Genomic DNA, 25,024 nt, shown 5'->3' on the forward strand with positions numbered 1-25,024 from the left:
TGAGTAGGTCTGTCTCTGCAGGAGGCAGGGATGGAGAAGGCCCTGTTGTTGATAGACGACTTTTCTCATGAAGCTGTGTCAGGTGGAGGATCCAGCCTTCAGAGGTCCCACTGCGGTGGAAGTATGCTGTGGCAGCCATGCCTGGATGGGAACAGCACTGCAGGCACAACCGGCATTCAGCTCGGCTTCTTGTTTCTCAACTCCGAAGACAAGAAGACTGGGGGGGTGGGGGTGGGGGGTGGGGGAAGAAGGCTGGCCGAGGACAGATCTTTAAGATGCCACACACACTCCAGACAGCTTCCCTGCACTTGCTGCTTCTTCAGATGCTGTGCAGTCCCATTATGTTTCTAACCATGAGGAAATGTGTGGCGAGACAGAATATTCTGAGGAGCTCAGAGAAAGACCAGAACTAGAAGAACCAGAGGACTCAGGCCAGGGAAGATGAAGGCCCTCAAAGGCTGCCTCGCTGGAGGGAGAAGTCTCGGTAGGTCTAATCATGGGAGCAAGACAGATATTGGCCATGGGAGGGAGGACTGAGTCAGCGAGGCCAGCCAAAGCCTGGAAGGGAGCAAAGGGACATCAACACTGACCAAGTGCCCACGCCCATGTGCTTGAAGCCTCTCTTCATGCCATGGAAGTGCCACCTATGAAAAGAGGAAGGCCAGTGTCCCCATTGGTGTTCCTATTGCTGTGATGAGACACCATGACCAAAGCAAGACGGCGAGGAAAGGGTTTATTAGCTTATGCCTCCACATCATAGTTTATCACTGAAGGAAGTCAGGACAGGAACCCAAGCAGAGATGGAATCTGGAGGCAGGGGCTGATGCAGAGGTCATAGATGGGTACTGCTTACGGGCTAGCTCTCCATGGCTTGTTCAGCCTGCTTTCTTATAGAACCCAGGACCACCTGTCCAAGAATGACACCACCCACAACGGCCTGAGTCCTCCCCCGTCCATTACTGATTAAGAACACACCCTCCCGCTGGATCTTATGGAGGCATTGTCTCAATTGAGGTTCCCTCCTCTCAGATCTCTAGCCTGTGTCAAGTTGACATAAAACCAGCCAGGACAGGTGGGCTTCAAATTATCCTACTACCCAAGCCACTGAGAGAAGAGCAAACTCGGCCTCGCCCTGGCGGGTGGGATCATGAAATGCTGTGGACCCTTTAGAGAAGATCCTGCAGTTCCTGAAATGACGACACACTGGCTACCAGAGAGTCACAGCAAGGTGTAGACCCAAGCAAAATGAAAACACGTGTCCACAAGAACCTGTGCACCAAGGCCTGGGACATCTCGAGTTACAGCCTTGTGAAGCACAGGTCAGCTTCCAGCCAGATTAAAATAAAACCTCACATGAAAATTATAGTGGTATTGAACTGCAATTCAACTGTTCCTGGATTGAGCATTAATTGACTGGGCCTCCTGATATTTATAGAATACCTCGCTCAACCACACCAGATCCGCATGCCTCTGGCCTGGAGCCTCCACTACAGTAGACCATATTCTGAGACATAAATTAGCGCACCCTAGAAAAGGTAAAACAATAGAAATCAGGCCACGCTGTGGGTTTTTACTATAATGGAGGAATTGCACTAGAGATTTAAAATAAAAAAATGACATAGTTGTAAAATGCCAAAATATCTGAAAACCAAACATATTTCTAAATAACACACATGCCAAAAATGAAGTCCAAAGAGAAAGTTGAATGTATTTGTATGGGCTCATGAGTGGATGTGTGTGAGTAGGTGCCTCTGTGTGGGTGTGGGTGTGTGTGGGGGGGGGTGTACCAGAAGACAAAAAATAACCTCAGGTGTCATCCTCAGGCACTTTGTACTTTGACACGGGGTCTCTCATTGGCCAGGTCCTCACCAAGTTGTCTAGGTTGGCTGGCTAGTGAGGCCCCAGTGTTTAGCATCTCTGCTCCTCCAGTTCTGAATTATAAATACACATTGCCTGTGTTGGTTGATTTTTTTTTTGTCAACTCAACACAGGCCAGGTTCATCTGGAGAGAGGGAATTTCATTTGATAAATGCCTCCATCAGATTGGCAGGCAAGTCTGTGGGGCATTTTCTTGATCAATGAATGACATGGAAGGACCGAGGCCAATGTGAGCGGTGCCACCCTTAGGCAAGGTGCTGAGTTGTATAAGAAAGCAGGTTGTATAAGCAAGCCAGTAGGCAGTGTTCCTCCATAGCCTCTGCATCAGCTCCTGCCTCCAGGTTCCTGCCTTGAGTTTCTGCCCTGGCTCCCATCAATGATGAGCTGTCATCAAGATGGGTAAGATGAAATAAACCGTGTCCTTCAGCCAGCTGTTTTGGTTACGTTGTTTATCATAGCAATAGAAACCTAACAAGGCCATACCTGACATTTTCACATAGGTTCTCAGACTTCATCTTTGGTCCTCACACTCATGTGACAAGCACTTCACTGATTAAACTATCTTATCCAAGAATGAGGGGTATTTGCTCATCCCCATGGTGATTTCAACAATACATTAGCCTGGGCAAGCTAACAGTCAGACCAGGGCTGTTCAGTCTCAGCTCTGACCTTTGGGGCTGGATGAGCTTTTGTTATTGGGTGCTTAGCAACATCCTTGGTCCCTCATCCCCAGGGGGGGCATGAAGTATATGTTCTTCCCATGGTGTTTGCTTCTGATACGTTTCACTGACTTCTCAATGGAATGCCATCATTTGGGGGGGTTCTTTTTGAAACCATTGCATTCTTTTTTTTTCATGTTTCCTCCTAGCTGTCTGCATTAACTCAGAGGTTTGGGTGGCTTATTTTGTGTTTTTAGTTTTGTTGTTTTTTAATCAAAAGTGTAATGAACTTCTTGAATTTATAATCTCAAATGACAGAGCTGCTCCATCTCAGCTCCCTAACCTTTGGGGCCAGATGAACTCTTGCTACTAGGAGGTCTATCCTGTACACAATATGGTGTTTAGCAACATCTTTGGTCCCTATCAGTCAATGCGAGTGTATCGCCACCCCCATACACATATCACAAATCCCAGTAATCAAAACTGTCTCTAGACATTAACCAGTCTCCCGGGGACAGCCCAGCTTTGATAAGAACTCTGAGCTAGGTAGATGACTCCTGGTCAGAGGAAGGGGCCAACAGCTCCCATCTCTGCCCCTCTGAGACCAGACTCAGAAGTTAAACATGCAGCGGGCCTGAACTTCCTACTCATTAGGACACTCGGCTCTCAAATTCATCCCATGAGGAAAACCCACAGTCAAGATGTTAAAACTAGGGGCTGGAGAGATGGCCCAGCCGTTAAGAGCACTGACTGTTCTTCCAGAGGACCTGAGTTCAATTCTCAGCAACCACATGGTGGCTCACAACCATCTGTAATGAGATCTGGTGCCCTCTTCTGGCCTGCAGACATACATGGAAGCAGACTGTTGTACACATAATAAATAAATAAAATCTTTAAAAAAGAAAAACATGTCAAAACTGAAGCAGAAAACACACAGCCAGTTGCCCAGGATCTGCGGGCTAGGTATCACGAAGGCGTTGATTCACTGACTGTGCTAATTTCAGGGTGACGTTTCTGTCCTGCAGGCTTCCCTGGCGCAAGAAGCAGCAGCTGGACCTGAGGCTGTGGGAGCGGCCGGGTTATCTGTGCACATCCTAGCCTCTTCACTGAGTCTCCAAACTGTGCATCGAAGAGCCTGGCTTTTTATAGATACTCAAACATGTTCGGCAATTAAGGCCGGGCAGTCACTGTTTACAGCGGGAGCTCACGAGATCTCAGCCCTTCTGGGAAGGATATAAAAAGCTGACTTGAACGTTATGAAAAAGTTTAGGGGGGAAGGAACGCTAATGATCACACAAATACAGAATGTGAAGGAGGCGGTGGCCAAGAAGCAACGGAGTGCAACGGGACACGGGTCCTGGACTAATGGACGGATCCCAGCGAGGGAAGAAAGGAGCTCGCTTTCCTATTTCATCCAAGTTCTGACGACTGTAAGATAAATCGCATTTGGAGAGGAACCAGCACAACTGGATTAAGTTTTACCACGGTGTTCCTGGCGTTTCTGGCAAACTTGGACCTAGGTCACCTCATTGAAATCTTACATCTGCCGAACACTTGAAGTCTTGCTTTTCTAAGACGCTGTGGAGAGGCAGGCAAGGCCCAGGAAGAGAGGAGAGGCATCCCACATAGGACTGCATTGGACTGGGAGTGAGGTTTTGCCCAGAAATGATTCCGGGTTCCATTCAACCTGGGGCATGATCACTCTTTGCCTAAAGGCCGAAGGTCAAAGCAACTCCTCACAGAGGGCTTTGGTGCAGCATCTTCTCACCGCTGGGATTCCACAGAGCCCAGAAATCCCCACCCCCTCCCTCGAGGGAGGAGCTGGACTTCTTATCTACATTCTTCAGTGTTCCAGAAACACCCTGAACTTTCAGGGGTGGGGGGGGGGGGGAGAAAAAAAATAAACACCAAGGCTTCCAACCTGACTCTTGGAATTGGCTGAGTAAGCTGCTCTCCTAACCAAAGCACCCCAGGCCAGCCAGGGCTTAGGTGTGAGGAAGCCAGGCCCACTGGTCCTCGGCCATATTGCTCACGGCGCAGTCCCAGAGAGCTCGTGTTACTTTCCCCTCCCTTTGTTATGACAGAAGAAACTTAGCAGTGATATTTGCTTTGGCTCATAGCCTTCATCCATCATGGCAGAAAGATTTGGTGGCATGCAGGGTGACCAGGGTCTCGTGGCAGGCAGACGCGGTGGCGTACAGAGTGACGGGCTCCTGTACATCCCGATGGTACAAGAAGCAGAGTTCAGCCCGGAGAGAGAGGGACTGTGTTATTACCTCAACTGCAAAGGATCGGTCCCCACGTGACCTACATCTGCTAGCCAGGCCCTCCCTGTCTCCCAAGGCTCCAATAACCTCCTGAAACAGCGCCACCTTCTGGAGACCAAAGGCTCAAGCACTCCAGCCTGTGGGGAGCATTTCATAGCCACCCCATAACAGTCCTTGAGGTCAACAGGCTCCCGGGTCTACACCTCAAGGCTGAACTCTGTCCAAATGTACCTCCTCTCGTGGCAGGGACCTGAACCGTCCATTCCCCCAGAGCGGCCTCCTCCAGTGGCTTCAAACTGTGTATCTGCCTTCAGTGAGAGCAGAAGGGACATGAGGCTAGGAGAGAGAGGGTGAGCAGGAGATCATTCAGAAACAACACTCTCCTCAGGCCTGGGCTTTGGGGGGTCTTCAGAGCTGGGTGGGACCCTGGTTCTTGTCATCCCCAACTGTGACACTTTAGCAAGCTGTGTAAAGTCTCACATGTGGGCTGGGTGTTGTCGCAGAATCAAAGTCACGAAGTTCTCCCTAAAACTGAACGTTAACTAAGCACAATGGCTCTCAACTTTCCTAATGCTATGACCCTTTGATACAGTTCCTCATGTTGTGGCGACCCCCAACCAATTATTCTGTTGCAACGTCATACCTGTATTTCACAACTGTTATGAGTAAACGTTTGATATGCAGGATATCTGATATGTAGGATATCTGACATGCGACCCCAGCCACAGGGGTCCCAATCCACAGGTTGAGAACCACCGCCCTACAGGAATGAATAACACAAGCATAGTACGAACAGAGCTGTGTGTGTCCCTGCCCGGAAAGGTCGCCATCTAAATAGAGCATGACATGTGGCTAAGGGTGGCTCTCTTCTCCTAGAATAGATGCTACACAAGGGCTGAAATTGCCCTCACTGCCCTGTCCTCTGTCCCAGGGCACCAGGGCACACAGGAGATGGTGGGTGTGGTTTTAAGTGAGGTCAGAGCTGGGCACCTCCCATTTTCCCCTCTCACCCCCAGTACTGTCTATGCAATCTTTCTCCTGCTCTGTGCACCTCCCATCTGCAGTGCCTTCCACACTGGATGGGGTATTTCCCCAACACACAGATAAAGAAACGCTAGTCAAGTGAGAGACCAGAGCCACGACTGACTTTGAAAAGCTGCTGCTCCTCTCCCCCTCCCTCTCCAGTCCAAAGAGCAGTCAGGGTTCCCTGCCCTGTGGTAAGTCCTAGGTCCTCCCCCCTCCGTCCATTTCTAGGAAGGTGAACATCCAAACTGGCTAGGCTCCCACAAAGCCAGCACATTATGTAGGTTCAAAACCCCGTGCCATTGTCCTTGGCTTCTCATCAGCCCTCATTGTTCGCCATGCTCAGAGAGTCCAGTTTTATCCCATGCTGGGTGGGAGGAGGGGGAGGGAAATGGGAGGCTGGGAGGAGGTGGAAACTTGGGGTTTTTTTTCTCCTTTTCTCAATAAAAAAAAAAAGTTAAAAAAAAAAAAGAAAAGTTGCTGCAAAGCCTGACTGTACTGCCCCTTAATAACAGGACTATAAAACATGCAAAGCAAAGCAGATAAACATTTCAACACCATTCTGTCAGTAACAGGAGAACTGAAGATGGCAGCAAGACGCTGGGCATCCGTCAGTCCATTTGACGTACTGGTCTTACACCGTGTTTAAGTATGCAGAGAGATAGTCACTAAATAAAATGTGTACTAATGCTGTCAAATACGTCTCAGTACATTTAAAGGCACTGAAATTCTAGAGAATATGTTTCCTGACCAAAACAAAAGTCAGTCACAAACCAATAAAAGAAAGATACCTCAATTTCCCCCACCCCAAATATTTGAAAATCAAAGCGAAATGAATCTAAATAACTTTTGGATCAAAGAAGAAATCACACAGGAAATTACAAAATGCTTTTAGTTGCCAGTTTGATGAAACCCTTGTGACAGGGAGTGTTTGGGGGAATTTAAACAAAGAAGAGACAGCTAAAGCCTATGGTCCCAACTTCTGCCTAAAAAACCTATTGTTAGTTACCTTCCCATCTCTGTGACAGACAGCCCTGGTAGAATCAAGGCGGAGAGTGTGCTTTTCGGTGTTCGCAGTGCCAGAGGGCTCAGTATGGGGTCACATGACCCAGTGTGCTTGGGCAGAACACACCTACAGCAGCGTGAATGTGTCATGGAGGATGATGCTACTCACTTCACGGGAACCAGAAAGCGGGAAGAAGTCACCGATACTGTGTCCCAAGTGTAAGAAAGAAACTGGCATGGTCCGTTTTCAGCGTGCAGCTCTCTTAAGAGTTCACTGGGCAGCCTACTGTGTGACTGGCCCATGGTCAGAAAATGGGGCAGCCTCAAACCCCAACTTTTTACTTAATTAGTAAGGTCTGTAGCTTAGACCAATAGGAAGGAGGCTTTGAGAAGGCATTTATGCTAGATTGCGGTTCTCTGAATCCCAGCCTGGGAGAAAATGAGGACAGGGATTTCTAATAGTTGAAAATTTAAAAACTGTCCTGCACCCAATCAGCATTCCGCTCCTCTTTGCCTCTTCTCTATGCTGCTTCCTTCTGCAGACTAGAACACTCCACTGCCCTTGATTCTCACCGTAAGGACCCGTCCCCAGTGGCACACCTCTTCCAGTTAGGCCCTGCCTCTATTCATCACTGCTTCTCAATAAAGCCAGCATTGCAGCTCCAGCAAGGGATTAATCCATGGATTAGTGAGAGTTCTTGGGACCTAGCTGAGTCTGGGGATGGATGACCTCACTGGCTCTCCCAGGGGTGTGCCCCCACAACCCCCGCCCCAGGCATCTCTTAGTCCGACTACAGGACACTCAAAACAGCAGTAGGAGAAATGTGAACAGCCTTTGCAGATTTCCTACAGATACTTCAAATAAGGGGTGGGCCCTTTGAGCATGGACATCTCAGCCAACTAAGGAGAGACAGTTTGAGAAGAGTTCCTGGTGATGACAGTCACACTGCAGCCTTGGGGTTATCCAGCTAAGTGAGGACCTCTCACATCAAGTCACCATCACAAGTGCAATGTCCTGTATGGCTCAGTCCTGGAAACCTGACTGGAATGGCAAGAGAATAAAGAAAGGACAGACAGAAACACTGGGACTGGGTGGTCCATGGTGCACTCTGATGGACTGGTACCTACTGTGGGACAACCCAGACCCTTACCGAGTTTGTTACGTATGGCAGAGGGTAAGGGTTAGCTGATTTGGGTAGGAGGTATCTGTAGGAGCACTCTCAGGTTGTAAACACCCAAGAGGAGGGAGCTGTCAATCATTCAAATGTCCACGTTTGTACTCAGACTGGAGGAAGGCTTCGCCATCCGCTGAGCCTGACCCAGGGAGGGCTTTGCCACTCCCACTGGACCGAGGTGTTGGTCCTTGTCATGTTATGCCCATGTCAAACAATACATATTCACTTAGGACTTCATTTCCTCTTTACTCGTTCACTCCAGGCTTCTCAGCTCCCCACACAGGGTGTCCAAGGGAGATGACCGACAAAACCACATGGGCAAATCCCAAATATCCCATCCATTAGCTGTAATAGATACTTCTCTGACCAAAGTGGGGGAAGGCTTACCCCTGCCTACGCTCTGCCATACCACATTTTCCTCAAAATTAAAACATTCGCTTCAGGGCAAAGGAGGAGGCTCAAGAGACTTTGGAGATAAATAAAAGCCCATGTGTCTAGGACAAGAGAAACTTTGAAGATTCTCACAGCCTCTCCTCAGCCATATAAAAGGAGTCAATAACCGCTTCACAGGGAAGACTGGCCAGTCCATCTGCAGAGAAGTGATTCCAGGATCAACGGTCCAGCTGCCTGCAAACTCTGCCAGGGCTGCTACTCTGGGTGGGGGGGGGGGCTCTTTGGTGATGCAGCTCTGCCCGAGTTCTTGCTCCTGTGAGCAGCCCCTCACTCATCTTCCTGTTAGCTACCCCAGTTAAAACTCACAGGCTACCAAGCTGGATGTTGGTGCAATTGGTGCAATCATTACTTTGATCTGTTGTGGGTACTCTTTCTGGGGCGAGTGGATGTGTCTGTCTGTCTGTCTGTCTGTCTGTCTGTCGTCTCCTCAGGAAAAGTTCGTACATAGCACATTCCTCTACATAATGTTTATTCAGCCAACCCTAGAATCACTTCTACTTCCCCCCAACTGCCAGCAAGACATGGAGCCCCACCCCCTCAAACCCTTCCTCCCAAGCACCCCACCCAGCCCCAATCCCTAGCTGGCCCCATACCTCTCCTCGATTATGACAAGCAGTAACCAGAAGTGCTCAGCTGCAAACAGAGGTCTGGTGGTGTCTGGGACTGGAAGATGGCAACAAGTTCAACTTTTTATTATTGTGTTCTATGTGTGTGAGTGTCTTGTCTGCATGCGTGTCTGTGCACCACATACATGTAGTATCTACGGAGGCCAGAAGACCCTGGAACTGGACACGTGGGTGCTGGGCACTGAATCCAGGCCCTCTGAAAAAGCAACCAGTGCTCTAAACCCCTGAGCCATAACTTCAGCCCAAGCCGGCTTATATATTTTGATATCTTCTGCTACACTTTAAAGGCAGATACCAGCCGGTAATTAAGTTTAGAAGGTTTTTTAATCTTTTAATATTTGTTAATATAGTTAACAATTGAAAGGGAGTGGCGCTGTCAGGAGGTGTGGCCTTGTTGGAGGAAGTGTGTCACTGTGGGGGTGGGTTTTGAGGTCTTTTTTCTCACAGCTTCCCTCAATGTGACAGCCAGTTGACTTCCTGTTGCCTGTGAGACGTGGCACTCTCAGCTCCTCCTCCGGGACCACGTTAGTCTGCACACCGCCATGCTCCCCGCCATGATGATAATGGACAGAGCCTCTGAAACTGTAAGCCAGCCACCTCAGCTAAATGTTTTCTTTATAGGGGTTGCTGTGGTCATGGTGTCTCTTCACAGCAATCGAAAACCTAAGACACCAGCACATGCACATTTAACATACACACAAATACACTCACACATTCATAACATGCACATAGACATGCGGACATACACACGAATGCACAAGCACATTTACACACAAAGTCTGCACACACATACACCCATGCACACATGTACATAGTATGTGGTTGCCCAGGCATGCACACACAGCACACTCACACCCACACAATGTGTAGGTCATTCAAAATAAGTGGGTTATGATTATATATATGGTATATGTGCATATATACATATGATAAAATAAAACCTGCTATTTTATGCACTAAAATAATAAAATGCAAATGTATACATATGAACTTGTAATTTATCTATCACATTAAGAACAAGAACATTTCAAAAAAATTTGAGGGTATTGTGAAAAAATATTTATACATGTGCTGCAGGGAAAGCATATATGAATTTAACAAATGTACAAATATTTACCACGTAAAGATTAAGAACCTTTTTATTGGATTGTTGAAATAGAAGTCACTGAGACTGTCTGAAATGATCATATGTACCATTTTCTAAGAACTGTGGGGCCAGGGAGATGGCTCAGGAGGTGACTGTGTTTGCAGCTAAGCCAGAAAGCCTGAGTGCAATCCCCAGGATCCACACGGAGGAAGGAGAGAGCTGACTCCCACAGGTTGTCCTTGGTCTCCACACACATGCCGTAGCATGAGAACCTACTGCTCTCCACACACATGCACACACACACAGACACCATAATAGAAAAATAAATACAATTTAAAACTTTAAAAATAAATAGCTAGAGATTCTAGTCAAATAAGTTGGGCAATTTTTAAATAATTTTTAGACTAAGTTCCCAGCGCTTTCTTCCATATTGCTCTTGTCCCTTAGGAGTTTGGCTGAATTAGTACAAGGTCACCATAGAGACGCACACTGCTCCAGGCTCTGATGAGTCCACACCTCCTTCCAGCTCAGGGGCTTCACCTCCCCACCAGGGGCCTGATGAGCCATTGGTCTCTGCCCTGCTCATTCCCAGTGTTCCCTCCCCTGACACAGCACCCTGAGGGACTAGGAGTAGACAGACCCTCTGGTAGGCAGACAGATAGGAAAGGATGCCATTACTAGGCAATGAAGATGGCGAACTTTTAATATGGCTGACTTCTTCCTCACCCTCCTGACCTGAGACAGCAGCCTGGAATCTTTAAACAAAGGCCTTGTAGGCTTTTTGTCTTGCCATCAAGCCTCCTGCTGATGGACTGGCTCAAGTTCAAGGCAGATCAGGGAACAACAGTTGTGGGCCAATAGGAATCAGCTGCCCTGTTCTTCAAGCTGACCAACCCTAAATTATGGGAGGATGACCCTTTAAAGACTTTAACACATACACACAAACATACATACATGCACACACACACCCTACACCTCACAACTGGCAAGGAGAAGTTGAATTTGGCTTCTGGAGTTCTTCCTCTGCTTTACAGACAATCTCTCTCTCTCTCTCTCTCTCTCTCTCTCTCTCTCTCTCTTATATGTTTGTTTGTGTTTGTGTGGGGTGTGTGTGTGTGTTTTCCTCACTCCTAATACAAGTCTTTCTTTCCCAGTTGATTCTGACTGACTCTGGCTGGTTCTGGCTGATTCTGGCTGGTTCTGATCAACTCTGGCTGGTTCTGACTGACTCTGGCTGGTTCTGGCTGGTTCTGACTGGTTCTGGCTGGTTCTGGCTGATTCTGGCTGCTGTATTCCAGACTCCCAGCTGTTAACTATTCTCCTAACATTTTCGGTGGCAGAGAAAATGAACCCAATCAAGACCCCCTAGATGGTAACAATCTGAGTTTATACTGATATTCGAGAATAAGGGTTTGTGCCTGCTTCCCTCGTTCCTTCCTCCCTGACCTATGAGGGACCCAGAACACTGAGAGAACTCAGCCAGTGTAACCGACAGCCAGGGGTGGGAGGAAGCCAAGTGTCCTTGATCCTCCCAGCTGTGCTAGGATTTTTTATTTGAATATTATTTCTATGATTTTAATGGGAGGGAGAATTTGTGACGAGCCAGGTGACCTTTGCTTTGGCTCACACCAGGTTTTTCGTTTCCTTAAAGCCAGTGACCCCCTCTCCAGTAATCCAGGATCCCTGCCTGTGACCTGACCTGCCAGTCCCTTCAAGGGATTTCTCCTGACACCATCCCCTGCTCTTGCTGCCAGGTGAGAGTCACTATTCCCATGGGCAATGTCCACAAGCTACATCAAAGACCATGACCTCCGATGCCTCTAACATAAAGCTTTTTCCAGGAAAGCGCTTCTCGGGTCTGTCATTTTGTGTAATATCGCAGCATCATGGTTCAGTCTCTTAGCCATACGAGGAAGCCTGTGCTGGATCTCAGTGCCAGCACACACATGCACCAAAGTCCCCGGGGTCATGAGGTGGGGACTGAACAAAGCTCATTATCACGCTTCATCCTGTTTACCACCCAAGGTGGTTTCATGGTATGCACACGGATGAGATGAAGCTCGGGGCAGCCAGAGACCTGCCATCTGTCTTCCTAAGCTCACCGCCTCCCCATCATTTGTGCAAACCGCAAAGCACCACAGAGCCCTGTGCCTCCCGCAAGAATTCAGGAACCATCCACTGCCCCATCTGTATAGTCCCCAGGGAACTCAGCCCTGTAGAGTGCACTGAGTGTGTTCCCAAAAAGGGCCAATGCATGGCTGGAGGCCGAGGTCACTGAGGATCGGTCAGAGGGCAGAGGTGGAGTGCAGGGCAGGTTAGCAAGGCTTATTTGGCAGGCTGTAGGCAAACGGTCTCTTCTGAAGTCTAAATGCTAAGTGTGAACGCTGAGGCTGCCAGATGAATTCTGAACCATTAACTACATAGGTGAAGCTCTATCGTGATGGAAGTGCACTGTACGCGGGGTGTGTGGGAGCCCGAGAGAAGGACTAATGTTAATTGAGTGATAGTTAATATTTGGGGGAAAAAAAACATAACCCGTGGATTTGCCTGTTCCCTCAGGGGAGATTTGGCCCCTCTGGTTTGTTCAGACTTACCAAATCATGTGTTCAACATGCAAGCTAAAAAAATCCATCTATAATTAGATCTGCCCCAAAGTGAATAAAAGAAGCATTCCAAAAAGGTTTTCAACAAAATAATGTTCAAATGGCCATATGTTTCACTTGGCTTCGAGTCACAGAATATCACCGTGTTATGCGCTATTCATGTTGTAAACTTATATGGGCTTTCCAACTGATCCAAAAGCTATAGAGAGAAAAAAAAAAACAAGTTAAAAGTTAAATAAAGAGGAAGTGAAGGCTCTAGATATAAGAAGACGACACACACCCAATGTGCTTATTAAAGAAAAAAAAAACAATTCAGGTCACTCCCGCGTCCACAGTGCCTCTTTCCAGTGTGCAGACTGTGAACTGAGTTCCAGGAAGCAGCCAAGTTCCTGGCATCAGAGCCAGCTTGGGCATGGCAGACCCATATCACATACTCATTGGTGTTTGTCGCTGCCTTGGCGTGTTATCTTCACAACCCCGGTGGGCAGTCCTGCCTGGGCGTGCTATCTTCACAACCCCGATGTGCAGTCCTGCATTAGAGAACAAAAGGCTCCCCAGCGGCCACAACTTCGGCTCTTTGATACAGTGCAGAACACAGAGGCTAGAGAGGCTGCAGGAAAGTCCCTGGTGCCAACGTCACGTCTGTCTGCTCTTTGTCAGTACCTTAGCTCCCCCACACTCATAAGATAAATAGATGCACAATATTGGGGAAAAAAACGGGAAATGCTAAATAGTATGAAATTACTCAGAAGTTCCACTTCTGGAAACGGCAGAGTAGGTAATTCCCACCAACACTTCAGCCAAGAGAAAGCAGAAAACCCAGACAAAAGAAAAGCCCGAGAGAAGACATCAAGCGGCTAAGGCGGCAGAGGAACGTTACAAGGCACAGATCCAGGAAAGGGGAAAGAGCAGACAGTTTGGGCTGTCTCCAGGGTCCTGTGTCCATTCCAGAAGAAACAGGTAAGATCTGAGCAGAGCTACGGATTCCAGGACCAAGAGGGCACACAGAGTCCACCATGGAGGGAGTTCCTGGAGAATCTGAAACTTTGGTTCTCTTTCCAGGTTTTTATACACCCCATATGGCAATAAATAGGAGCAAGAAAGCCCCAGGTTTACAAAAAAAAAAAAAGAGTAGAAATAATCAAGCTGAAGACTTGACCAGGAATAGAGGAATTCCTGCTTAGCAAGTAGGACAATGTATGTATATGGGGGAGACAGACTGACAGACAGATGGACACACATAACAGAGACAGAGACAAAGAGAGAGTCTGAGAGATTAAGAAAATAGATTCAAGGACTTCTTGAATTTTGCATGCAAATGGATGGAATTAGAAAACACTATCCTGAGTGAGGTAAGCCAGACCCAAAAAGAGGAACATGGGATGTACTCACTCATATTTGGTTTCTAGCCATAAGTAAAGGACATTGAGCCCATAATTAGTGATCCTAGAGAAGCTAAATAAGAAGGAGAACCCAAAGAAAAACATAAAGGCATCCTCCTGAATATTAACCTTCATCAGGCAATGAAAGGAGACAGATACAGAGACCCCATTGGAGCACCAGACAGAAATCTCAAGGTCCAAATCAGGAGCAGAAGGAGAGAGAACACGAGCAAGGAACTCAGGACCACGAGGGGTGCACCCACACACTGAGACAATGGGGATGTTCTATCGGGAACTCACCAAGGCCAGCTGGCCTGGGTCTGAAAAAGCCTGGGATAAAACCGGACTCGCTGAACATAGCGGACAATGAGGACTACTGAGAACTCAAGAACAACGGCAATGGGTTTTTGATCCTACTGCACGTACTGGCTTTGTGGGAGCCTAGGCAGTTTGGATGCTCACCTTACTAGACCTGGATGGAGGTGGGTGGTCCTTGGACTTCCCACAGGGCAGGGAACCCTGATTGCTCTTTGGGCTGACGAGGGAGGGGGACTTGATTGGGGGAGGGGGAGGGTAATGGGAGGCAGTGGCGGGGAAGAGACAGAAATCTTTAATAAATAAATTAACTAATTTAAAAAAAGAAAATAGATTCAAGGGAAACAACAGATAAAAGAAGTAGATCTGAAGCATCCTCAGACTACAATAGACACAAACTTTAAAATAATTAAGATTTAAAATAATCATCACCAATGTGTTTAGCTGAATAAAAGACGGAGTAAGAAATCTTACCAAAGAAGGTGGAGGCCTTTTACATGGGTGTTAGAGACACGTTGAGAAGATTGAACATATGGGTGTGTGGACGGATTAGACACAACTGAAGGGGAAATAGAAGCACAGGAAAGGGTAGAATATCTATACAGGAATTCAGTGAAGCAAAAGAAGGGTTAGGGAGAGGACACAGAAAGGCTGTGAGGCAACAGTTCCTGGTGGAGAAGGGAGGCAGGGTATGGAACATTGGGAGTGCAGGATTTTGCACGGATTTTCGTGAACTCAAAAGCACAGACGAGTATACATAGTTTTTCAAGATGTTCAGTGTGTAAATGATGAAAAACATCTTGGCTTCCAAGCGTACCCCTGTCCTATATGTAAAATGCACAGATGTCATATATATGTAGATAGGTAGGTAGGTAGATGGATGGATGGATGGATAGATAGATAGATAGATAGATAGATAGATAGATAGATAGATATGAATCACAGATGTCCTGTATACATAAGATACACAGAGGCCCTTTATACATAGGATACACAGATGTCCTGTATATTCAAGACAGCAACAATACAAAGCACTGGGAATAAGAGCAGAAAATGGCACACAAAGGCTATATCCTCTGACAAAGTAGAAAACTGGAATTAACTAGGATTAATGAATTAATCTCTGTTGTCAGCTAGATTTGAATCTGCATAACTTCTGAGTGTGCTTATGAGGTGTTTCCAGAAAGGTTTAGTGAGGTGGGAAGGACCACCTGAATGTGGGCATTACCATTCTGTGGGCCAGGTTACTGAACTAAAAAAGAGAAAGTGGGCTGAGCAGCAGCGTTCATCTTTCTCTGTTTCCTGACTACGGGTCCAATGTGACCATGCTTCCCACTACCGCTGCCACGCCTTACCCACTCTTACAAAGCATGTGCTTGAACTATGAGCTGAAGCAAATGCTTCCATCCTTATGTTGCTTCTGTCCCGTGTGTGATTACAGCAACAAGAAAAGAAACTAGTAGGGGAGGATAAAGAGAATGGGAGCTGGGCATGGAGATACAGCTTGTTACTGTAGCACTCAGGAGGTAGAGGCAGAGGCCTCTGTGAGTTCAAGACCAGCCTCAGCCACATGGTGAGATCGTGTTTCAAGAAGAGAGAGAGAGAGAGAGAGAGAGAGAGAGAGAGAGAGAGAGAGACTAAGTCCATGGATTGGTATGTAGGTAAAAATGCATTGTCATAGTTGGAAGTAAAAAATGTCATTAAAATAAAGCAAATAATTGAATATTAAATAAGAGATAGGCTGTGGGGACATAGGAAGACAATATGTAAATTAAAATGTTAAGTAAATAAGATATGTAAAAGTATCTATAAAGTTATACGAAAATACAATTTCCATATTGTATTTCATATACAAACCCCATAAACACCAAATAAACCACCCCACAAACATAAAAGGGACAAATAAACCAGGTAAAAAAAAATTAAATCAAGTAAATACACACTAACTGTGACAAAGAAAAGCCAAGGCCTGTGTCACAGCAGAGGCCATGGAGGGGTGTTGCTTACGGGCTTGCTCCTCATGGCTTGCTCAGCCTGCTTTCTTATACAACCAAGGACCACCAGCACAGGGATGGCACCACCCACAGTGAGATGGGTCCTGCCACAACAATCATTAACCAAGAAAATGCCCCCATAGTCTTGCCCACATGCGTTCCTAATGGAGGGGATTTCCCAGTGGAGGGTCCTCTTCCCAGGTGCATCAGGTTGACAACTGACACTAACTAGGAGTTATTATTGCCTTATTGATATACAGTCAGGTGGAATTCAAGCAAAAAGGAAGGAAAGAAAAGTATTGAGCAAAACCAACCATGTGGGGCTGGAGAGATGGCTCAGCGGTTAAGAGCATTGCGTGCTCTTCCAAAGGACCCGAGTTCCATTCCCAGCAACCACATGGTGGCTCACAACCATCTGTAATGAGGTCTGGTGTCCTCTTATAGCAGGCATATATACAAACAGAATATTGTATCCATAATAAATAAATAAATATTTTTAAAAAAAACAACCATGTCTGACATTAGCAGCTACTGTACCACGTGCATGGTTCTGCTCCACGAGAGGACACGCTCACAAAAGCAGCTTCAGGAGAGATGAGGAGGGGAAAATGGAGAACACCAACAAACAGAGCATCTTCATGCCACATCTGCCTGCTTGTGGTTGAACGAACAAGAAGCCAATGAGGCTACAGAAAACCTAAACAAGCTGCCGTGTCTGGTGCACACAGAACAGAGACAGTGGTGCCCACAGACTCTGCTCACCAGTGACTGAATTTCATGTTTCATCTCAGAATGCAGAATGAACTCAAACAACACTTTTCTGACCATAATGAAACAAAATGCAAACTTAATAAAGGGGAAAAAAAACCCTTCTACTGGGTAATTAGAGTCAGATAAAAACTCCAGGGGCAAAAGGCAAAAATCAAACCTCAGTTAGGGACTGTCTAAAACACAATGGGACTGGAAAAGACACAGTGACAGCAACAGGCTAAAGTAGAAGCACAACCAGAGAAAAGGTCACAGGTCAAAGCATAAATCGATGAAAGTGAGACAATAAAAGATTAAATATCTTATCAAGCAAGCTGAGGGAAACACAGTAATCGAAAAGAAAACACCAAAAAGGAAGTTGTAAAGATAAAAGCCAAAATTACTTAGAAAAACAAAACAACAGTGAAACTCATAAACTAAAACTTTAATTGTCTGAACAGAGCAAGGAGAGAGGGAGGAAGGGAGCGAGGGAGGGAAGGAGGGAGAGAGAGGAGCAAACTAGCTCACCTAATCATATAAAGGCTGAAAATACAGACCCACAAAATCAGTGTTTATACAACCATTGAAACAAAAGGATTTGTGATGGAGGAAGGTCATTGGCTAATAAAGGAACTGCCTTGGCCCATTTTATTGGTTAGAAGATAGGTGGGATGAGTAAACAGAACAGAACGCTGGGAGGAAGAGGAAGTGAGCTCAGACTCCACAGCTCTCCTCTCGGGAGCAGACGCCTCAGAGAAACGCCATGCCCTGCTCCCGGGCAGACACACACCATGAAGCTCCGACCCAGGATGGACTAGGCTAGAATCTTCCTGGTAAGACCAGTTCTCACAGATTATTAGAGATGGGTTGATCGGGATATCAGAATTAGCCAGTAAGGGCTAGAGCTAAAGGGCCAAGCAGTGTTTAAATGAATACAGTTTGTGTGTTGTTATTTCGGGGCATAAGCTAGCCATGTGGGCAGCCGGGGTGCTGGGGACGCAGCCCCGCCGCCCTTATTACTACAGATTTGCTTTTGGTTTTGAGGTTTTGTTCTTTGTGTCTGTGAGTGTTCTGTCAACATGTATGTAAGTGTCAACATGTATGTAAGTGCACTACATGTGTGCCCAAGGCCCACAGAGGTCAGAAGAGGGCACTGGATCCCCTTGGAGTAGAGTAACAAATGATTGTAAGCCACCACAGGGGCTGCTGGGAAGAGAACCTGGGCCATGGGTTTGTGAGGGCAGAACCCACCATAAACTCAGGAGAGCTTGCGATTTTTTTTTTCCATCCAAGACACATCTACTGAAAAGCACCAGAAGCCATGTTTGAAGTTACAGGGAACAGGGAACAGCACTGAAGAGAGGGTCATGGGTGAGGCTGGAGGAGAGATGGAATGGGCCACAGGACGCAAGTGGCAGCCTCAGAGTGCAGGTCTCTGTAGAAGGAGCCTGGCCAGAGCACATAGCGGCACATAGCCCACTGTCCTGACCAGCCCATTCTGATCTCTCTCAGACCTGTTCTCACCCTTTGCCCTGCTCCCCAGATGAGCTTCCATGTGTCCTACAAGCAAGGAAGAACCTCTAGAAGAGAAAATTGGACAGTGTCATTCAGTCACCTTCTCGAAGCAAAGCCAGAAATCTCTGAAGTAGCAATGGAAAGAGTCAACCCAGATAAGACCTTAGGGACAGGCCCTTTCTGGATGTCCATGGAGCCTGGGAGCAGAAGGGCCACCCCCTTGATGCCCACGTGAGCTGATGTAGGCAGGGGTTCACCCTCAGGCTGCAGACTCTGTGCTAGCCCAAGTTCCTCTTCCTGCTTGCTAAGAACTTGGAGGGCCTTCAGGAGAGGTAGAGGCCCACCAAATACTGATGCTGATAATAATAGAGCATTGGGGTTGAAGACATCCAGAGAGATCAAGGCTTGCCTGGATAAGGTGATGCCCCTAAGCCTCACCTCAGTGCCCAGTTGGCACACACAGAGCCACACTTTAAAGACTAGCTGAGAGACCACACCCATGAGGGCAAGGCTGGAGGAAGCCTCCAGGGACCAGAGGCGAACTGCCCTGTCTCAGAGCCAGGAAGCTGGAGTGAGGCAACCAGGTGGCATAGAGGAAACTGTGTGAGGGTTGGGGGGGGGGGACTTCCTGGGAGCCCTAGGTACACAGCGAGGATGCAATATTCCGGAGCCTTTCCTGTCTGCATCTATCCACTGGATTCTTTATCCTCTAGCCAGGCCCCAGGGTCTTCAGTGTGGCACCTGTCACTAACTAGGACTGTAAACAAGACAGGGGAAGCACCTTCCTTGTGTCTATCAGTTTTACACACCCCACCCCTGGTATAGGTGGTCCTTCTGTATTTGTGTTGATTTCATTGGTTGAATAAAGAAGCTGCCTTGGCCTTTTGATAAGGCAGCCCTTAGGTGGGCGGAGTAGACAGAACAGAATGCTGGGAGGAAGAAAGCAGAGAGAGCTGCCATGGAGCCGCCAATCAGACATGCTGAATCTTTCCCAGTAAGGTTGGCCACGACCTTGTGGTGACTTACAGATTATCAGAAATGTGTTGAATCAAGATGTGAGAGTTAGCCAATAAGAGGCTAGAGCTAACGTGCCAGGCAGTGTTTAAATGAATACAATTTTTGTGTAATTATTTTGGGTATAAGCTAGTGGGGTGGGATGAAACAATGGACCCACTCCTCCTTACTACACACCCCCATGACGTTGAGCAGTCTCAGGTCCTTTCACCAACCACAGGTTCCCAAATGCAGGCTCGCTAGGTTCCAGGACTGAGTGGGGAACCCAGCCCATGCAATACCTAGATCTGAGGGAAGAAAAAATGCATCATACCCACACAGGCAGCATGGCTTTTCATGGGGGACAATGGAGAGCATGCAGGGACTAGTCTGTGGGTAGCAGCACTCATGAGTGTCACTGCCCTGGGTAAGCCCTCTCTGCAGCTGCCTAGCGAGTCCACCGAGACTCCAGAGCACATCCTGGAAATCTGATGTCAATGTCAGTGTTAGGCCAAGATCTTGGGGAAGGATTTCACCGGGGGGAACCCCATGTGAGGCATCTGACTGGCCACCAACTCCATTCACAGTTGCAGTGAATACTTCTAGATTGAGTCATATTTCAAAGCTACACGAGACATCAGGGATGCCAAGACAGCTCCGCTGGACCTGGCTGGGCTCTTTCTGCAATTTCTAATGAGACCACAAATTAAAAATCAATTAAGTAGAAATGCATACAGCAGAATAGTTCATTTAGCTCAAGTCTCAGACGAGCGCTCCAGGTCTAGGGACCATTCGCATAGTGGTTATTAAGGTGGTCTCAATGGAGCTGCGAGTAGCCTGATCATGATCTACATGAAAGGAACCTTGATATTAGTTTAGGGGACAGTTTAAGCTTGGACTGGAAAGACATCCTTAGGTAGGAATAAGGACAAGGAGAAGCCCCAGGCTCTGCACTCCTGGGTGCTGGCCTTGGGAAGAAATGAGGACCTGAGCTCTGAACAATCGCCTCCCCTCAACCTTTGCACAGCCCGGGGCAGAGAGTAAGTGACCCCAGTAGAGTTCTGTCTTCACAGAGAGTCAAGTTCACGGGTAGTGGGGAACGCCCAAGCACGTTCATTTGTTCCACCAAACTTGAGCACGGGCCACGAGATCTTGTTCATGCTAAGCAAGGGGTCCAGGCCGGCTGGGAAACAGCCCTGCTACCTTGGAATGGTTTCACCTCCTAGTTGGCTTTGGGCTACACCCAGGACTACAGCCTCAGCCTCCCGGTGTCTGGAAAACGGGCAAAGGCTTGAGAGCCTTCATTTCTAGAGCATAGTCGGAGCAGCCTGCGTGGACATATGGCTCTCTTCTGATCACAGAGGAACGGAGCCTGGATTCTTGTCTTAGCTTTCTTTCAAATACCGTCTATTTATGAGGCCTGGGCAATTTTTACTTTGCAGCTTTGAAATGCTTAACGTTTGAGACTGTACATCTGGGGGGAGGGGGGTTGGATCTTTCTTTGTTGTATTTTTTCAGCCCGCTGAATACCTGAGGCCAGTCCACTGAGTCTCAAATGTTCAGGCTGCACAGCAAAAGAGACCCAACCATTACATACCTCCCAGGAACGTTTGCGTCCTGGGGGAGAGGGGGTGGCAACCATCAAAGGACGCATGATGTCACTGGCCTGCTCCATCACAGCCTACACATAAGTCAGCTTAACAGGAATCTGGTTTTCAAAGAGCCAAGGCGTACAGCAAGCGTTTCTGCTGACATGCAGTGTCCCTTGCCAGCTGGCCGCACTGAGCGCTGTGGGCCATGGAAGGCAGCTAATGGGTTGTGTTGCCTTCAAACAGACTTCTTGCAACATGGAGCCAAGATGTGTACGATAAGTTGTCGTCAGGATCCAGTGGACTGTAGAGAAAGCATAGTAAGTGCTCAAAAAACAGAACTATCTCTCTTCTCCAGAAGTCTGCTGTGGAGCCAGGGCCAGCATGCAACTCTAAGCACTTCTTCCATGTAAGGATGGCCTGATCATAGACACGTTTGATCAGAGGCCTTAAAACACCAACCCAGGCAAGGTCAGCTTCTAAAATCCAGCTTCAAGCCTCTGTTCCCTTTTACCACACTGAGCCCAACACCCCCGGGAGCAAGCCAGTGAGATTCGGTGACTGCTGTGGGCCCCACTCTGGAGTTTAAGATAGATGCACAGGAGAAGCACACAGTATGAGCAAGCGAAGGCAGAGCTTGGGGCTGTGAGTCCTAAACTTAGACAGCTTACAGAGCCAAGATCACATGAGCCAAAGATCAGGAAAACCGGCAATTTGGTCAGTGGGAGATCAGTGTCGGAAAGGCACATCAGGATAGAAATGACAGCAGGGGCGGAGGCTCAGCTACCAGCACCTGAGACTTCTCCCCTACCCCAGGGGCAAGATGACACTCAGGGTTAAAAAAACAAAGAAGACTGATCATCAGCTGGCTGGAGTCATGAGGAACCACGAATAAGTTAGAGGAGGCAACCCAGTTGAACGATGGAAGTGTCCCAGTAACGAATTCTCAGTAGAGGAGGCGAGCTGGGCTGTGAACCTCAGCAGCAGCCACACCACCTTCGATGCAGGCACCGGTACCCAGGGCAGGGACGGGCTAACCTGGGAAGGAAAAGTGGGAGTCGGAGGCTGTGGTCAGAGCAGGCTAAAGAACACCTGGCCCACAGACTAAAACCCAGTGAGCTCATCCTCTCTAGAAAGGAAAGGACCTTTAGAAGACACCCCCCCCCACACACACACACACACTGCCAATACCACGACAAATGCAGAAGGACTCTGGCCCCCTTGTTCTCCCAGCCTGAGGAGGACACACAATTGGCTTCACTGCAAAGAATTACCAGGTGGAACCCAGGAGCCCATCAGAGAGAGCAGCAAGACACAGGGACCATGTTTGTTCTCTGCCACCTCCATCTCTGTTCCTATGCCACGTCTCTTTGCTTCTTCTCGCCTCTGTTCCCCATTCCCATCTCTCCCTCCCCTTTTGGGACCCTCAAGCCCATGTCTCCATGCCAAAATCCCAGTGACTGGAAGTGGATATCATGCCTGTTCTCTGAGACAAACCCCGTCAGAACTCCCGGAAGGAACTAGTACTTCCTTCACAGGCCCTAGAGTAGGTCCTGTCCGAGCCTGCTCCACTGTGATGTCTGTAGTTTGGGTGAGGAATGGCCCCTGACCAGGCTAGGGATGCTGGGAGCAGTGGATCCTTTAAGAGTCAAGTCCTAGAAGGAGGTTTGGGGTCACTGCAGTGTGTACTCAATTGAGATTATGGGGCCTAGGCCCGCACCATGCACTCCCTCTGCCTCCTCTGCTGTACACCCCAGGACTAAGTGATCACGGACTGAACCCCTGAAAACTATTAGCGGAAATAAACATCTATTGGGGGACATAAAACCACCTTGAGTGTTTGCCTACTGTGATGGAAGTCTGACACCTGGTACAAGCCTTAGCCTGCCAGGCCCACCCACCTCCGACTCCCCTGAGGATCTTCTTGGAGCTGTGCTGAGTCCCCAGCCTCAGGCTCCACCCATGAGTCCTCACAGAGGAATCTAAACTCTAATCCTCAGGTCTTGCCACCCTCATGCCATCTGGGTGCTCTCCCCGACCCCCTGATCCCACGCAGTAGGTAAACAATCGGTTGCTGCACTTTTAGCCAGCTGGCCCTCCAGGTCTCCAAGGAGGATGGGTGGAGAGAGTTGAGGACCACGCCAGAAAGATCCACGGGAGGAACTGAGAGGAGACACTCTGACACTTCGGGTGTGGCCACCCCGGGTCAATGGCTCAGCCTGATAGAATAGGCTGTCTGAGCCTACTGAGCTTGGAGACAAGGGCAGGTTTGAGTGGTCTATGTGGGGAACATGCCAACAGACAGGGCCTGCCCTCTTGCCTGCCTTTGTTTTGGCCTGGAGCATCTCCTAACTCAAGGGACCTGAATCAGAGATAGAGAGAGATGAGAACATGTATGTCTGTGAGTCCCTTCCAGGGAGAGCTCAGTGAAGCTGAGCACCAGCCCTGCTGTGAGCACCAGCCCTGTTGTTCACTTGTCTCAATACCCTCCCCTGCATACCCCTCCCTGTCTCTGGCCTAGTCAATTCCCTAAAGAACATAGGGAGCCCCTTCCTGACTCTGCTTTCAAGGACCTAGCCATGCCATTGAACTAAAGTCACAGCCAGTGGAGGCCATGGCCATGCACAGGAGAGAGGCCTAAGTTGAGGACAAGATGACCAATGATTAGTAGGTCTGCAGATGGGAAGCCTTGATTCTTCACTCCGGGATGGCCTGTCTGTACTGCCGAATGGGTATCAGTGAGATGTAAGAACCAGGAAGCCAGGGTTTTTCTGGTCTCTAGGGTGGTGACTGGAGCAGCTAGTGAGAGACGCAGGAGCCTAGATGGCTGCCCCTCTTGTATCTTTGGGGTATCCTATACCCAGCATCCTTTTCTGCTCTGTCACCCCAGGCAGGAGCTAAGGAGACATGAAGTCCTCACTCTGCCAACCTCAGAAGCAAATGGCACCTGGCCTGGGAAGAAGATGTCAAGTGACCCCGGTGGAATTCAGGACTCCACTTGGGATCTACAGATATATGGAGCCCATGCCTCAGCTTGCCCATACTTCTTCCTCCCACCTCTTCCACTCCTTTCTTCTTCCCTGTTTCTACCACAGAGCTCAGTGAGTTCTTCAAGCCTGGAAAGGAACCCGAGTCTGCTCTTTATGTGACAAGGAACTGTGTGACCTTACACAACTCACACAGTTGGTTCAACACCTTATAACTGCACCCAGTGGCAGCCCTGGCCACTACAGTGAGGCAGTGTAATCAAGTATGAGCTGTTAGCCTCACAAGGACTCCAGCTCAGATAGATACTTCAGGCTCCCACCAGGCTCTGGGTCACCCCCAAGATCTTCACAGTAACAATGTGAGGTGCACACTGCATAGAGGAACTCAAGTACAATCTAAGAAGACTATTCCCATGACCACAATGTGGGCCAAGACACCAGGAAGTCCTACCCTGACTGGCCCTGCACACTGCTGTCTGCATAGCTAACAATCCATTGATGTACCTCAATAGCGTTTAAATCTGCAATGTCCGTGGAACCCCACCCAGTGGCCCTGGGACTGACTGACTGAGTTTCCTTGTGCTGTGAACTGCTGGCCTGTCTGTGAGAGCAGCTGCCTTTCTTGACTTGACCTAAGGAGCTGGAAGACAAGATGTCCCAGAGTCCCGACACAGGACACTTCGCCCTGGCACGGTATGCATCCTCTGCACCCATTGTGGCTGCTAG

The sequence above is a fragment of the Microtus oregoni genome, unplaced genomic scaffold (assembly GCF_018167655.1).
Source record: "Microtus oregoni isolate MIOR12 unplaced genomic scaffold, Mior012 000038F_ref0000394, whole genome shotgun sequence".
In the NCBI taxonomy this organism is placed as follows: Eukaryota; Metazoa; Chordata; class Mammalia; order Rodentia; family Cricetidae; genus Microtus; species Microtus oregoni.